Source organism: Rattus rattus, chromosome 12 (genome assembly GCF_011064425.1).
Source record: "Rattus rattus isolate New Zealand chromosome 12, Rrattus_CSIRO_v1, whole genome shotgun sequence".
Taxonomy (NCBI): Eukaryota; Metazoa; Chordata; class Mammalia; order Rodentia; family Muridae; genus Rattus; species Rattus rattus.
Genome location: NC_046165.1, coordinates 69,038,295 through 69,055,934, shown reverse-complemented (window position 1 = coordinate 69,055,934; position 17,640 = coordinate 69,038,295). Strand labels below are relative to the sequence as shown.

The following is a 17,640-nucleotide window of genomic DNA, read 5'->3' as shown; positions in this document are numbered from 1 at the left end:
AACATCACATGACTTTTCACAAGACAGCTTCCAGAAAAACACCACATCTGGTCTCAGCAAAACACCCTCTCTTGTGTCTGCTTCAGTAAAATATCCTCTCAGAGGGTAGGTTCCAGAAAAATATCAGATGACACAACTGAATCTCCTACAAACCAGAAATGTCCACTTCAAGGAACAATAGATAATGCCAAAACAGTAAGTCAAAGGCATCTGGGGTGGGAAATGCAACATAACAACAGATTAACAGGAATCATAAAACACTACTACAATAGTAATTGTCTCAATTTCCCAATAAAATGATACAGACTAACAGAACAGATGTGAAAACTAGATGCATCCTTCAACTGCAGCCAAGAAACATATGTCACCATCAGGAACAGATATCTGCTTAGGTTAAAAGAATAAAAAGTGGTATTCCAAGCAAAGAGAAACAAACAGGTGTAGCTATTTTAATATACAGCAAAACAGACTTTAAATCAAAATTGATCAGAAGAAATAGGGAAGAACACTACATGCCCATTAAAGGAAAAATCCACCAAGAGGACATCATATTTATGCACCAAACACCCAAGTTAATAAAATAAACCACTACAGCTAAAATCACAATTGACTCTCACACAGTGGTACTGGGTAACTTCAATACCCTGCCCTTGCCAATAGACTGGTCATGCAGAAAAACAACTAAACAAAGAAATACTAGAGTTAATCTCATAAATCACATAGACCTAATAGACATCTACAGAACTGTCTACTACCCAAACACTAAAAATTGTACTTCTTCTCAGTAACCCATGGAACTTTGCTTTTAAGAGAAAGAACTTTCTGGATGATGATGTTGATGCATTTTTTAAAGAAATGAGGAGTTTCCTGGGTATACTACATGTGACCAACTTTCCTTTGAAAAGTAAGACACTTAAACTGAGGAGAGGTGAGGATCCATGGTGTCTCTACACAGACTAGGACCGCCATTCCACAAGCACAGAGCTGAAGCCTCAGTTTGTCAGCCCTCCCTGTGGTCTAATCCATAGGGTTACGAAGATTATACCATTTTGCTTCTCCAAGTCCAAATGAATGAGGAAAGAGAAAGAGGATGGGAGAAATGTGCTGCTCACATATGTTTTTCCTTCTCAGTGAACTCTGTTGAACAGAGATCCTCACTGGAAGGGAGAGTCAATGTGAGATCTATTCTAAGGTCTATCTTGATGAGCTTGTGAACAGTTGAGCTGATCCTCTTGGGGTCTTTGTGATTTCTTTTTCTCACTTTGTCTTTGCAATCAGGGAAAGCAGGCTTGCACAAAGAACGATTATTGGAGTGGAATCAGGTAGCAACTGATTTGAGACCAAATTCTGATATTTCAATGACTATGAGATCTCGACAAGGCTGGATTTCCTCATCTGTATAATGGAAAGAGCCCTACTCAGGGTCGGTGAGGCCTTAAAACAGAACAGACCAGAAATGTGACAATGAGTGAGCTATTCCAAAATGCACAGAATTTCAAACTGTTATTAATGAAGCAAGAATACTTTGTAGGGGGTTGGGGATTTAGCTCAGTGGTAGAGCGCTTGCCTAGCAAGCGCAAGGCCCTGGGTTCGGTCCCCAGCTCCAAAAAAAAAGCAAAGAAAAAAAAAAGAATACTTTGTAATCAATGGAATGTGTAACTATGAACCGTGTGTAATGTCCAGTGACACAGAAAAAGATGAAAGCTCTAAGTCTCAATACTGATCCACACAGATTCCACATTGGTCTCAAGCAAGGAGACTTTCCACATATAACTAGCGAGCCTGAGATCCCCTGTGGAACACAGAGGTGGTAATTACACATTCCATTGTGTTCTCTGTTCATCCCACTGGAATGAGAACAATAAGTCACAGAAACTAACTAATTAAATGTATGATCTTCCTGTTCTGATATATCCTGATAGTCCATCGACTTCTCCCTAAATGTGCATTATAACAACTACCAAAGGGACTATTACTATGACCAGATCAGAACACGCACTTACAGAAGCTGTTCTCAACCTCTGGGTCTCAAAATCCTTTGGATGTCAAACACCAGATTCCCTGCATATCATATATTTTACATTATAATTCATAACAGTAGCAAAATTAGACTTATGAGGTAGAAATAAAAAACTTTTATGGCTGGGGTCACAACACCAGGTCGAAGCATTAGGAAAGTTGACAATAACCTAAGGTCATGCCTCATACACTACATGTTCAGTACACTCGCCGATCTTTCTTCTCCTACAGCCATATTCTCTCATCTGCTGCTTGTTTTAATAAAGATGAGATGCCTCCTGCTGGTCAACACAAGCAAGAGCCTTCAGGCTAAATCAGCCCACCACAGTCTTTGTCGATGTCCTCCCTCTCTCCTCCCTCTCTCCCATATGTCCACACACTACAGATGCCTGTGTCTGTGCTACAGCGACAGAGATGAGTCTACACATGCGCAGATTAGGTCTCAAAGCTGACTGTAGTACCTGGATGCTTACAAGAACAGTTCCGTGATCCCTGATCAAGGTCCCCACCCCTGCCCCTTTGTGTTCCTGTGCTGCTTCCTGGGAGCCACTTTGATGGGTGCAGTCACCACTTCATGATGGGATCCAGAAGTCTCAGGATTTGACCACAGATTCAACACCCGCAGAGAGCACAGTTGTGAGAATTTCTGATAAGGAAAATGAGCTTGACCAGCCCAGACCTGTGGTTTGTAGCCCTTCCTTTCTCCTACTTTGGAGCTATAAAAGCAGGAACCAGGGCAGGACCACAGCAGAAGCTCACCCCAGGCTGCACCCCTGGCACAATGCAGGCCCTGCTATTCCTGATGGCTCTTCTCTTGCCTTCTGGAGCTGGAGCTGGTGAGTTTGCTCTTCACCTCCCTAGCCTCTGCGTTGTCAGCAACCGACCTTAATCCCTTAGCTTTGACAACAGAGACCCTGGAACATGAGGCAGGATCCTAAACTGACATAGTCTAGGGGAAATCTCTAGGACAAGGAAGAATGAAAAACTAATTCTCTTTCACACCATTTCATCAAAATGCTCTGTTCTGAAAGGCAGCTCCTCTCTTGCCTTCCCTTAATGTTGAGGAAGACACAATGAATGCACAAAGAAATGCCTAAAGGAAATAGAACATCAGAAACACTAATGGTCATTGTGTTGTGAATGAAGGATGATGGTGGACAGGGAGGTGTGGGGAGGAAAGATCAAAAGGAGAGAAAAGACCAAAGGACCTGTGGAGGGGCCTGAGCCCCATGTGAGGTGGTGTGGGCTTGGAGCAGTCGCTCAGCTTTAGCCCCATATCTCTCTGTCAGTACTGTGTTGGGGGCCCTACAAGCTTGTGACTGGGGACTGGGTGTTCTTTGTTCCAGAGGAGATTGTTGGTGGTGTGGAGTCTATTCCTCACTCCCGCCCTTACATGGCCCATCTGGAGATCACCACTGAGAGAGGTTCAGAGGATATCTGTGGTGGGTTTCTCATAACCCGTCAATTTGTGCTGACTGCTGCACACTGTAATGGAAGGTAAGAGGCTTCTCTTCCTGTGAAGACTTGCATGAGCCACGGTCACAGAGCAGCAGATCCTTGGGGAAGTCTCCGAGCCCTTTTCAACTTCAGGTGGGCTCTCGTAACACAGAGCAGAAAACGAAGCACAGGGCCACTCACTGGATCATTCATGTGTCATCTCCATTTCAGAGGTTGGAGTTTAAGCAGGGCTGTGGTCAGGACAAAAGTACAGCTCTTGACTTGTCCGGGTGTCAACAGAGCTCTGACATGTGCTGGGGTGTAACTGAATGTAGAGTGCCCATTTGCCATGTGCAAAGCCATGGGTTCAGTTCAATCCAAGTACTGGGTGCAGTGTGTGGGGAAAGTTCTCAGTCCTTTATTTTCCTGAGCCTCATCCTTCTGGGGAGGCTGTGGTGTTGGGCGCCCCATCTCAAGTCTCACTTGCTCTGCACTGGGATAGAGAAGAAAGACCCCCATGTCGCTCTCCTTAGAAGGAATCCTCCCCCTAAGACCAGCACTTTTTACTGCTTCTTTTCCCTTTCAACAGAGAAATCACTGTTACCCTTGGAGCTCATGACATGAGCAAGAGAGAATCCACACAGCAGAAGATAAAAGTTGAAAAACAAATCTTTTTTCCAAATTACAATTTTTCTTCCAAGCTCCAAGACATCAAGTTATTGAAGGTGCTGTTTTTTTATTTTTTTTCTTCTTCTTATCCCTCGTAAGCCTCCCTTGCTTCAACTTTCCCCCTGGCTTGGACCTTCAAATTCTCTCTTGTCCAGTCGATTGTCTTGGAAACTACCCCTGAATGAATGCTATGTCATTACTGCCCCAGTGGGAAAGGACCCATATCTAAGCATCCTTCTCTGGGTTGACATTTCTTCTCTTCTTCCCCCAACAGCTTGAAGAGAAAGCAAAGTTGACTCCTACTGTGAATGTAATTCCCCTGCCTCAGTCCTCTGACTTTATCAAGCCTGGGACAATGTGCTGAGCAGCTGGATGGGGGAAAACTGGAGTGACAGAACCTAAGTCAGATGCACTGAGGGAGGTTGAACTGAGAATCATGGAAAAGGAGGCCTGTAAGGACTATAGGCGTATGACTATGACTTCCAGGTCTGCGTGGGCAGTCCTGAAACGTTGAGATTAGCATAACTGGTGAGTGCATGCCTGCTTTTCCTCCCCACATCAGGAGACAATGTCAGTGAAGGAAATGTGACAAACATCTCTCCATGGCAGTGACTAACGCCTGTGTCCTTAGCTCCTATCCCTGAGGCTCTGGAAACTGAAATTCCCCCAGTTCATCTCATCTCCCTGTACCCTAACCCTTCCTACAACCTTCCTATGAGGCTAGACACTAGACAGGAAGGGAGTTAAGGGAGACATGTTAGCACTGGGGTAAGGACAGAGAGGCTGGAGGGACAGAAATTAAGTCCCCAACTGATGACCCACAGGCAGCCAGGTCCTCTTACATCACTGTGGGATTAGCTATGGTGGAAGGGCCTGTGTTTGGAGAAAGTATTATTTGCTCCTAGTCTTATTTTTTCTCACCTAAAGGGGGACTCTGGAGGACCCCTAGTGTGTGCTGGAGTAGCCCATGGTATTGTATCTCATGGCCGTGGAAAAGGGAAGTCCCCTATAATCTTCACCCGAATCTCCTCATATGTGCCTTGGATTAATACAGTTATAAAAGGAAATTAGCTGAAAAACCTGATCAACCTGAGTCAGAGTCTCCAAGCCAGAGCTCTTCTGTCAAATCTCTTTGGTTTTAACAAAGCCTGACTCAGCCTGTCCCCAAGACAATCTCAAAAATACACAAGTCTGTCATGATGGATTGTTCCCTGTAATGCTTCTCAATAAAGACATAACCCCTTGCAATGGTGTGACTTCACGCTGTGCTCTAAACACACTCTCCTCTCTAAGAACAATGAAGAATCCATTTGAGGTACTACTATCTGGCCATGCTAACCATCTTGACTACTGACTTCTAGGCATATGTGTACCACTGTGGATTACTGAATATTATCTACCATGCATGGCTGTGTACAGTGAGATTTCACAGCCAGGGTAATGTGCAGTGTTCTGTTCTCCTCCACTGTCCTGTCTTCTCATTTTCTCCCTCTTGTCTCTCAGCTCTTCTGTCCACAAACCCCATGCCTCAGCCACTGCATCTGACCACACATCATTGCAGATTCCGTGTCTAGGTCAGACATGGCTGTTGATCCTTGTGTCCTCACCACCTACCCTGCCATCATCGTCCTCTCAATATTGCACCTGCAGCTAGAGGTCAGCCTGCCCTCCGAAGTCCTTGGACCCTGACTGTGGCTGTAGCAGCCACAACAGGAGAGAATCAGCAGTTTCTGGAGCCAACACAGGGCAGAACTAGCACATGTTGGGGAGAGACACTCCAGTACTTAGCATGTTCTAGTACTTACCATGGTGGCTCTGCTTCTGAGCCACTCCCATTCAACTGCTGTCTTTCTCCAAGAGACAGCCTTTCAGAAGAAAGCCTGAGTTAGGTGAACTTCTAAGTGTCCTGTTGTCCTCTTATAAGCCAATGCCCCCATTGTCCTTAGTCAAGAGAAAGAATGCTTTAACTACAGGGTTCTGTGGAATCTGAAGGGGAAGAGACCACACATGAGAACAGTTAGGCCCCAAGGGGGAGTAATATGATAGGTGTGGCCCTCTGACTACTGTACCATGAAATTTGCTGCTAGGACCAGCCCCAGATCAGGACCTCAACACTTCAGTCCTCCTCAGAGCCTGGCAGTCTCATGTCTAGTTTTCAGCTTCAGTACGGTACAGTAGAGATATAAGGATAGCTATCAAAGTACAAGACTGACTATAAGTTCTATTCTAACTCTATAGGGGCAGGGAGCACATATGGGATTGAACAACGTATAAAGATCTTTAATCAATAAAGAATCCATGTTGGTTCATTGTTAACTGGGTGCCTGTTGTTTATTTTTTTGTAACTTTTGGTTATTTTTGTATAACTAAATCATAGGGTCTTTTCTTATTTTGATTTACATTGCTGTGCTTTGGGCATCATCTCACTGTGTGGATCAGACAGACTTCCAACTCATGATCCATCTGACTCAGCCTCGCCAGTGCTGGGACCCCAAGCCGGCTCCACCATGCTCGGCATACACAAAGGTCTCAAAAGGTGAAACCCAAAGCAGGGACAGTAGCTGTGTCTTTTCCTAGCAGATGTGAATACTCACTAACCTGCAGCTGAGGGCGCACTGCCTCCTTATCTCACACTCTAAGGAGGACATGGACTTGGGACAATCTTCCTCCCTGAAGCTGGGCAACTGGAGGTGAGGAGAGAGTGATTGCCTCACCCTGAAGTCTGGTCCACAGTAATAGGGGAGCAGGAGGAAACTCCTGAGATCTGGGCTGAGGGCACAGGATGAATGGCTTCTAGAGAGGTCACCTCTACAGAGCAAACCCCATCACATGTGCCTCTGGTATCTAAGGAGAAGTTGGTGACACAGAGGCTCTAAAATCAAGACAAGAGCCTGATCCCCACTACAGTGTTCATTCTTATCTATGGTGGATTGTGCACAGGAGGAGCAGGCCCAATGCACTCTGGGTAAAAGAGAGCAGCCATGGTCTCACAAGCTCAGCAAAAGAAAGGCAGATAAGAAGGTTTTCCCCACGGTTGGTGCAGTAGCATTGTTGGGCAGCCTAGTTTAATAATGGCTCTCAGTGCACTGTTAGCAGCTGACACACACTGAGGGTGTCCAAAGGGAAGTTCAGTTCAGCCATAGCAGCTGAGGAAAGCATCCAGGAGGTCAGCAAGGGCTCACCCAAGCTTTGCAAAAGTGGAAACAAACCCAGAAGTCGGAGAATATTGGTAAATCTTTAGACCACAGCAATAGTAATAGAGAGGAATGTACAGGTTTAAGTGCTAAACAATGACTAAAGGAGATTTCCATTTAGAAAACAAGAAAACTTACAAGGAGGAAAATCCAGTTTCTGGTGAGTCAGGGTTATTGATATCCTGCAGCAGCAGGTCTTACCACCTGAGCCCGTCTGTTTTCCTACCTCCAAAGGAAGGTTTTCATTAATTATTTTGTAAATAAAAAATTTTATTTGCTCTGTAATCGTTTTTTAGGAAGGAAGGAATATGACTTTTTGTCATATTTAAGCATAAACAACTTTTGGGTTTTGCTTCATTCTGATTTATTTTATAAAAAGGTCTTACTTGGAGACCTGGAACAAGTACCACACTCTTGCCTCAACCTTCCAAGTACTGAGGACTGCAGAGTGCAATGTGTTTCCTTCTCTAATGCAAAACTACAAAACGTTAGCATGGGGCCACCTTTGTGCACTGAATATGTCTTGAGCATCTTAATTACTCCTAGTGTTGTATTACTTAATTATTTTCTAAGATCCAAATCCTAAACATGACATTGTAGTGCGTACAGATCACTCTAGCACATTGGGAGGCAGAGCCTGGAGGAGCAGGAGTCAAGGCCTGTCTTCATCTACATATGGAGTTCAAGGCTAATCTGGACTGTCTGAGAGCCTGTCTCAAAAGAAAATGAGAGGTGAGTAGGTAGACCAGAGTGATCGATGGGGAACAACAAAAGGGAGGAAGGGAATGAAGGAAGGAAGGAAATTAACCCCTCCTTGGTGGCAGCTGTCTCTGCCAGAGCTGCATGCACTCTACAACACATTCTGTTCTGATAGTTCAGTTTCCCAACAGCCTTACACTGTTTTAAATGATTGAAAATTTGAGCATATACTGTAGCAAGCATTACATTGTGAATTGATCAAGCCTTTGGAATATTTTGTTGTGGTTCATGTCTTGGAATACTGGGCCCCCACCTAGTGGTCTTACATTTGGAAGATTGCAGAACCCTAAGAGGCACAGCCTCATGGGAGGAAATCGTTTGCTGCAGGCTGATCTCGAAGATTTATGTTAGAGTCCCATTTCCTGTCTGCTGATGCAGTGCGACTCACGTTTCACAATGTTCTGGGGCAATGTCTTTCCATCATGAACTTGTCCTCAAACTGTAGCAACAAGAAGGGTATCTAACACCCATTCTGGAGACAACAAAAATGACAGGTGCCATCAGTGACTGCCTTTAAGTTAAGGCAGAATCTCCTACTGACCGCCACTGCTTTCTAACTAGTCACACTCCCGGCTTCATGATCTTCACACCATAATGGAACTCTGCAGTACACAACATATGAAGCAGACAAGGGAGGCAGCAGAGACAGCAGAATTCTGGGAAACTGTAGCAGACAAAGAGAATGCAGGCAAATCATGGGGTCAGTGTTTAATCTTCCCCCTCACCATCAGCCAAGACAAGAAACATCACCCAAGGCTGGAGGACCTGGGCCCTGGTATTGTGTAGCCGACACCCCAGTTCTATGTGACCTGCCCCTCTGCTTTCAATGACACAGGAGAAAAAACTTGTCTTGGGCTCTGGGGCTTGGTCTCACTGATGCAGAGCCACCAGACAAGACCTCTCCAGCTCCAAATCCTTCTCCTCCCTGCTAGTGATGTGATGTCAGAGGACAGCTCTCAACATTAGCAAATGAAAACACAGGACTTCACTTAACTTCCCACCTATGAACCAACCTCCTGTAGGTCTCCAAGTGAAATGGCACTCCACTGTGTGACCTTCTCTTCATTACACTCCTTCTTCTGAGTCCAGGGAAGCACCGAGCAGACACTTAAAATGTGTTTAACAGTTAAGGCAGTGTGATCCTGGTCTCAGTTTCAAGTCTACATTTGTAAACAGACAGTAGTGGTATTTCCCAGAATAGTTTTAACAAAAAAGAGAAAATGTGAACTCTCAGACAATGGTGTAGTTTGTAGTTTAGGACCAACCCAGCCTTCTGGAGCAAATTGCTTACTTCATACCCCTAACCCTAACCCTCCCCTCACACTTACCAAGTCTCTTTCTCTTGGATGGTTGAGCAGAAAGGACACTTAATTTGAAATCGGAAAGATTTAATTCTAAACTGCAAACCCTAAAGGTCAGGTAAACACACTGAAACAGTAATAACAGTAACAAGTACTTGATATGGTTGCTATGAAATTAACTAAATTGCACACAGAGTCTGAGGAAATGATCGCTCCACCTCTTTACTCTCACATTGAAGTCCCTGTGCTCCCGTCCTATCCTTGGCTTTCTCCTTCACTTGCTCTTTTCTCTCTGTCTCTTCCTTGGACAATAAACACTGGTTCTGAGAAACAAAAATGGAGGTTAATGTGCAGGGCAATCAGGTGGTGTAGAACAAACTTGAATGAACCAGTCTTTGACACACTGCAGGAAGTAAAGATGAGACACCTGGAACTCTAAGTCTGTGAACGCCTCAACAGATTTCAACACAATTTCCAGCTGTGTGGGCAACCCCAAGAAGATGCAAAATGTATACAAAGTGATCTTCTTACTAGAGTTCCCTGAAAGCACTCCTGGGAGCCAAAGTTCTAGAAGGACAGAAGGTTGTCAACTATTCCCAGTTAGTTTAGGAGTCACTAAGTGAGGAAACAAAGTATCCATCTTCCCGGGGTCTCCCTGGGTTACTCAGTCTGCTGTACAGAGAACATGGGGTGATATGAGGAAGGTAAGCTGACTGCCCTCCACCAAAGAAAGATGTGGCAACAAGCCCTAGACCTAACTGCAAGCTGAAAAAGCTCATAGAAGAGGCAGAGGCTCCCTCCTGTCCACTCATGTGTTTCCTCTCTTCCCCACCCCCAACAGGGACACTCTGTAGGACCTCTCCTGTGTGCTGGGATAGTCCAAGGCAGTGCAAAGTCCCCTGCTGTCTTCACCAGAATCTCCCATTATTGGCCTGGATCAAAAAGATCTTGAGGGAGAATTATTAACTCTGGAGCTCAGGGCCGGCCTATGAGGAAATCTGGAGCTGGAACAGTGCAGGTTTTGTGTGCCATGTGATTGGCCTGTCTACTTCCTGCTGAAGCCCTGCCAGAGCCCTGGGCTTCCAGAGGGTCTTACAGGCCACAGAAGGTCCCTAAATGTCAATAAACCTCACTAAGGACCCAGATTCTAGACTGCAGTGTGTGTCTCCTCTCAGCTGCTTTCCTCTCCCTGGGCACAGCGACCTCATTCCCAGCTAATTTGGAGGAGGCTGTGAGGGGGTCGGGGATGATATGAAGGAGCAGGCAGAGACCGAAGGACACTGACTGAAAGAGACAGAGAGAGGGAAATAACAAAGACCAAATAAGAGTTTCCTCAGAAAGGCAAGGTTTGTGCATCCAGATTAAAGGAGGAATCATAATCCTTATGTGAATGTTTCTCTGTCTCTCTGTCTCTCTCTCTTGCTCTCTCTCTCCTTCTCACCTCCCTTTCTCTCAGTGAGTGTGTGTGTAGGTTTGTGTGTATGGGGTGTTTGCACGTGTGTGTACATAGGTGTGCGTGTCCACGCATATACTAGCAGGCCTGAAGGAAATGTTGAGTATTTAGTTCTATCACTCTCTGCCAGAATCCTTTGAGACAGGGTCCTCAATGAGCCTGGAGCCACACTGGTGATCAGGAAGCCCCAAAGCTCCTCCTGCTCATAGTCCTGAAGTTACAGGCACACTTAGCTACACCTGTTTTCTATAAGAAGGTTGGGTAGTCAAACTCAGGTCCTCATGTTTTCACAGCAATCTCTCTTAGCTACTGAGCCACCTCCCATTCCCTAAACTTAACTACTAAGCCTATACCAACTCTACTTTTATTTAATAATTCAGAATCACTGAGAACATTCTCTTTTTATAATTAAGTTTTAAAATTTGCATCCCAAATGTTCCCCTGCCAGAGTTCTTCACCTCACCTCCTCCCCATATCCCCTGAGAAGATGCCCCTGCCCAGTCACCCCCCACCTGGTACATGAAGTCTCTACAGGGTTAAGTGCATCCTCTTCCACTGAGGCCAGACCAGGCAGTTAGTCCTAACAGCCTGTATATGTTCTTTGGTTGGTGGCTTAGTCTGTGGGAGCTCCTTGGACTCCAGGTTGGTTGACACTATTGGTCTTGCTACGGGGTTTTCGCACCTTTAGTTCCTGCAATCCTTCCCCTAACTCTTCTACAGGGGTACCTGACCTCCATCCTATAGATAGCTATAAGTATCTGCATCTGATCTGTCTGAGTCAGCTGCTGGTAGAGCCTCTCAGAGGACAGCCATGCTAAGCTCCTGTCTGCAAGTCCAACCTAGCATCAGTAATCGTGTCAGGAATTTGTGCCCTCCCATGGGGTGGATCCCAAGTTGGTCAGTGGTTGATCATTCCTTCAGTCTCTGCTCTTTTTTTTTGTCCCTCCGTTTCCTTTAGACAAGAATAATTCTTGGTCAAAAATTTTGAAGGGGTTTTGGTGTCCCTATCTCTCAACTGGGGCCACGTCTATGTCCTCGATGTGGTCTCTGCAGGTTCTATTTCCCCACTGTTGGACACTTCAGGTAAGGTCACATTGCATCCTGAGCATCACATCTCAGGCCTCTGGGACTTTCTAGAGGTTCCCCCAACCTCCACCATACCGCATCCCCAGTAGCTGCATATTTCCATTCATTATCCTTGATATCTGGTGCTAATATCCAAAATATATGAAAAACAAGATTTAGACTAAAATATAACCCAATTTATAAATGGGACACACAGCTAAACAAGGAATTCTCAACAGAGGAATCCTGAATGGCCAAAAATCACTTAAAGATATGTTCAACATACTTAGTCATCAGGGAAATGCAAATCAAAATGACCCTGAGATTCCACCTCACACCAACCAGACTGTCTAACATAAAACCTCAAGGGGCAGCACATCCTGGCAAGGACGTGGAGCAAGAGGAACACTGCTCCATTGCTGGTGGGATTGCAGACTGGTATGACCTTTCTGGAAATCAATCTGTGTGTTTCTCAGAAAATTGGAAATAGTTTTATCTGAAAACCTGGCTATCTCACTCCTGGGAATATACCCAAAAGATGCCGTACCATACCACAAGGACACATGCTCCACCCTGTTCATAGCAGCCTTCTTTGTCATAGCCACAAGCTGGAAACAACTCAGATGTGCCTCACCTGAAGAATGGATACAGAAACTATAGTACATTTACACAATGGAATACTATTCAGCTATTTAAAAATAAGGACATCATGAATTTTGCAGGCAAATGGATGGAACTAGAAAAAAATCATCCTGAGTGAGGTAATCCAGGTCCAATAGGACATGCATGGTCTGTACTTGATGTTAAGTGGATATTAGCCAAAAAGTATAGGATACCCATAATCCACCCCCACAGATTGAAAGAGGTTAAACAAGAAGGAAGGCCCAAGTGAGGATGCTTGAATCCCACTTTGAAGGGGAACAAAATATTCATGGGAGACAGAGGAAGGGAGGGACCTGAGTGGGAGAAGTGAAGAGGAGGGGGAAAGCAGGCAGGATCAGATATGGAGGTGGGGATAGCAGACAGGATCTTTAAAGTATTTCTGACCTCTCTCCAGTAGATGTCACTAGCAACATCCTCTACACACCCAGACAAAATGTCTTCAGCTAGAACTTGGAGTACTGTATTGAATAGGTAGGGAGAGAATGGGCCGCCTTGTGCTGTCCCCGATTTTAATGGAATTGCTTTGAGTTTCTCTCCACTTAGTTTGATGTTGGCTATTGATTTGGTGTATATTGCTTTTATTATGTTTATGTATAGACTTTGAATTCCTGATTCCCTCCAATACTTTTAACATGCCGGGGTTGCTCTATTTTGTGAAAGGCTTTGTCTATATCTAATGAGATGGTCATGTGGTTTTTTCCTTTTAGTTCCTTCATATGGTGGGTTACAAAGCGCAACCCACAGATTGGGAAATGACCTTTACCAATCGGACATCCCATTGGGGACTATTATCCAAAATATATGAAGAACTCATGAAGTTAGAATCCAGAGAACCAAATAACCCTATTAAAAATGGGGCATAGAACTAAACAGCCAATTCTCATCTGTGGAATATCAAATGGCTGAGAAGCCCCTAAAGAAATGTTCAACATCCTTTGTCATCAGGGAAATGCAAAGCAAAACAGCCCTGAGATTCCACCTCACACCAGTCAGAATGGCTAAGATCAAAAACTTAGGTGACAGCAGATACTGGTGAGGATGTGGAGAAAGAGAAACACTCCTCCATTGTTGATGGGATTGCAAACTGGTACAACCAGTCTGGAAATCAGTCTGACTCTTCCTCAGAAAATTGGAAATAGTTATACCTGAAAACCCGGCTATACCACTCCTGGGAATATACCCAAAAGATGCCCCACCATACCACAAGGACATATCCTCCACTATGTTCATAACAGCCGTATCTGTGACAGCCAGAAGCTGGAAACTACCCACATGTCTCACAACAGAAGAATGGATACAGAAAATGTGATTCATTTACACAATGGAATATTATTCAGCTGTTAAAAAGGAAGACAAGAGCTTTCATTTAAATGGATGAACTTTGGAAATATCATGTTGAGTGACGTAACCCAGACCCAAAACTGTATGCTTGGTATGTAATTATTAATAAGTGAATATTAGCAATAAAACCCAAACAACTCAGAATATCCAGGATACAATCCACGGAACTCAAGAAGATTAACAAGCAGAAGGGCCTAAGTGAGGATGCTTCAATCCCACTTGGGAGGGAGAAAAAAGCAATCATGGGAGGCAGAGGATGGATAGATCTGGGTAGGGGAGGGGAGGAGAAGGGGAAAAGGGGAACATCAGGCATTGGGAAGCAGAACAGGAGAGGGTCAAGAGAATCAATGGAAATATGCAACGTGGGGAGTGGTGGGAGATGTGGGGACCTTCTAGAATGTACCAGAGACCTGGGAGGTGAGAGACTCTCAGGACTCGAATGGAGGGACCTTAGATGAAGTGCCCAACAGTGGGGAGAGGGCACTTGTAGAGTCAACCTCCAGTAGAAAGACTGGGCATCAAGTGCAGGGATGGGATTGCCAAGCCACAGTCAAAAACTCTGACCCAGAACTGTTCCTGTCTAAAAGAACTTCAGGGTCAAAAATGGAGAAAAGCCTGAGGGAAAGGAGTTCCAGTGACAGGACCAAACTGGAGTCCAGCTCAGAGGACGCCCCAAGGCCTGACACTGTTACTGATGTTATGATGTGCTTACAGACAGGAGCTTAGTGTGTCTGTCCTCTGAGAGATCGAACTGCTGCTGAAAGAGTCAGATGTAGATACTTACATCCAACCAATGGACTGAAGTTGGGGGCCCCTGTGACTGAATTAGGGAAAGGTTGGAAGAAGCTGAGGAGTGTGACCCTAAAGAAAGGCCAGCAGTCTCAACAAACCTAGACCCTGGAGATCTCTCAGACGCTGTGCCAGTCACCAGGCAGTATATACCAGCTGGTCCAAGGCCCCGGGCCCATAAACAGCAGATGACTGCCTGGTCTGGCCTCAGTGAGAGAAGATGTGCCTAACCCTGGAGAGACTTGAGGCTCCAGGGAGTGGGGAGGCCTGGTGGTGCTGAGCCATGGGGTAATGTGTGACAGGGGTGGGGGCCTGGGCGGTGGGGGATGGGATTGTGGGTTGGGACATCCTCTTGAGGACAGGGGGGAAGAGGAATGAGACGAGGAACTGGGGGAGGACAGACCAGGATGGGGATACCAACCGTACTGTAAAAGTAAAAGAAAAAAAAAAAAAAAAGAATGTCAGACAGAGAAGTAGACACATAGGTGTAAACTTGTCAGCAACCATTAAAGCAGAGAGAAGATAAACCATTTTCCCATACTCCAGACTGCAACACTAATTTATCAAGTTTCTCCTCCTTTCTGTCATTTTTAATTTTCGTATATATGTCTATATGTATGCATGTGTATGTGAATTTACATGTGAGACTGTACATGTCTGTACATATCTGCAGTCCTGTGTGCTACTACTGCAAGTGGAAGCCAGATATCAACCACAGTATTGTCCCTAAAGGGTCACCCAACTTGAATTTAGGCTGGCTGGCCTAGTGAGTGAGCTCCAGCAATACATGCCTGCCTGCTTGTCTGCCTGCCTGCCTGCCTGCCTGCCTGCCTGCCTGTCTGTCTGTCTGTCTGTCAGTGCTGAGAATATGCATGTGCCACTAAACAAGGCCTTTGTGTTTGTTTGTTTGTTTCCATGTGTTCTGAAAATCAAGTTCAGACCCTTAGGCTTGTACAGAAACCTCTCCAGGACACCCCGCCCCAACTCCAGCTTGCTTTTTAAGCCCTGAGCTAATCAGAACTGTACTGGAGTCCAGTTCAAATAGTGTACAAATTAATGTCCAAATACGGAGGCCACCATCCTCTGGTGTCCTTCCCAAGCCACCAAGTCCTGTTTCCTGCCTCCTTTGGATAAGGGGACCGTGACATTTCAGCTCAACACCTTATTTCAAATATAGACATAAAGTCCTAATGTCGGCCTGGAGAGATGGCTCAATGGTTAAGGACACTTGTTGCCCTTGCTGAGGACAGGAGTTTGATTCCAAGCACCAACCTAGACTCCAGCAACCATTTATAACTCCAAATCCAGGATATTTGGTGCCCTCTTCGGACCTCCAGGCCCACATGTGGGGAACATACATACATACATGCAGGGAAGACACTCATACACATAAAATAAAAAATAATAAAATATTCTAATTGTTTTAATTTTAATACTTTACAAAGTGATGTCAGTTGATCTGAAACAAATTCACTGAGGATTTTTCTTATGTAAAATTGTTTTTTTATTGTATATTTTTTAATTTACATTTCAAAGGTTATTCCCTTTCGTGGTTTGTGTGTATTTTATGTGTTAGTGTGAAATATTCACTGTATGACTTTCCCTTACAGGTTTTCAAATATAGGGGCGACCTACAAAGTCCAAGATCTGTTTTACAGCCTTTTGGAGACCATGGTGAGTATAGTTAATAATAATGGTATGGGGGTTCTGTTTGCTTAATTTTTGTTTTTGTTTTTTTTTTTTGACACAGATTCTCATGTAGCCCACACTAGTTTAAACCACAGTATACAGCCAAGGATGATCAGGAATTTGTGGTCCTAGAATTACAGGAGTATGCTACCACATCCAACTTAGTATTTTATAACTGAAACACACTGAGAGATTTTAGATGTTAACATGGAAAGTATCTAAGATAATTAAAACATTAGTTAGCTCAGTTTATTCATTCTTCCTGCTCACATGAATCAAAGCAATAATGTTGTGTGTCACAATTACATACAATATTTGTCAAGTTAAAAATGCGATGAAAGGAATCTAATATAAGCAGTCTGCCACTAGGAGCCTTCACCCACCAACAGTGTCATTCAAGGACTCTTTTGATACAAAGTCATATTTCTTTTCTCCTAAAAGCATTTCTAGAGCTACTAAAAATTTTACTTACAAAATATTTGATGAAACCATTCCTTTGGATGGCAGGAAACAGACGGGGTCAGGTGTAACATCTGCTGCAGGATATCAGTAACCCTGGCTCACCAGAGACTGGATTCTCCTCCTGGTAAGCTTTCTTGTTTTTCTGAATGGAAATCTCCTTTACTCATTGTTTAGCACTTAAACCTGCATGTTCCTCTCGATTCCTCGCAATTGATGTGGTCTAAAGATTTACCAATATTCTCCGACTTCTGGGTTTGTTTCCACTTTTGCAAAGCTTGGGTGAGCACCTGCTGACCTCCTGGATGCTTTCCTCAGCTGCGGCTGTCTGAGCTGAACTTCCCTTTGGACACCCTCAGTGTGTGTCAGCTGCTCACAGAGCACTGAAAGGCTTTATTAAACTAGGCTGCCCTGCAATGCTACTGGATCCAACATGGGGCAAACCTTCTTATCTGCTGCTTGTTTTCCTTTACTGAGCTTGTGAGACCATGGCTGCTCTCTTGTACCCAGAGTGCACTGGGCCTGCTCCTCCTGTGCACAATCCACCATACATAAGAATGAACACTGTAGTGCTGTCTGAACCACACAGGGAGACAATGCCCAAAGCACAGCAATGTAAATCAAAATGAGAAAAGACATTATGATTTATACAACTATAAACACAAGTTAGAAAAAAATAATGGTCATCCAGTTAACAATGAACCAACGTGGATTCTTTATTGCTTAAAGATCCTTTTAGGTTGTTTAATCCCATATGTGCTCCCTGCCCCCACAGATTTAGAATAGAACTTATAGTCAGTCT

The 17,640-nt window shown here is 44.5% G+C and overlaps 1 pseudogene; it reads left to right on the top strand.

Annotated features, from left to right (window-relative positions):
• The first annotated feature begins 2,800 nt into the window (after positions 1-2,800).
• On the top strand, positions 2,801-5,370 carry LOC116913503 (annotated as a pseudogene).
• The last annotated feature ends 12,270 nt before the right edge of the window (positions 5,371-17,640 follow it).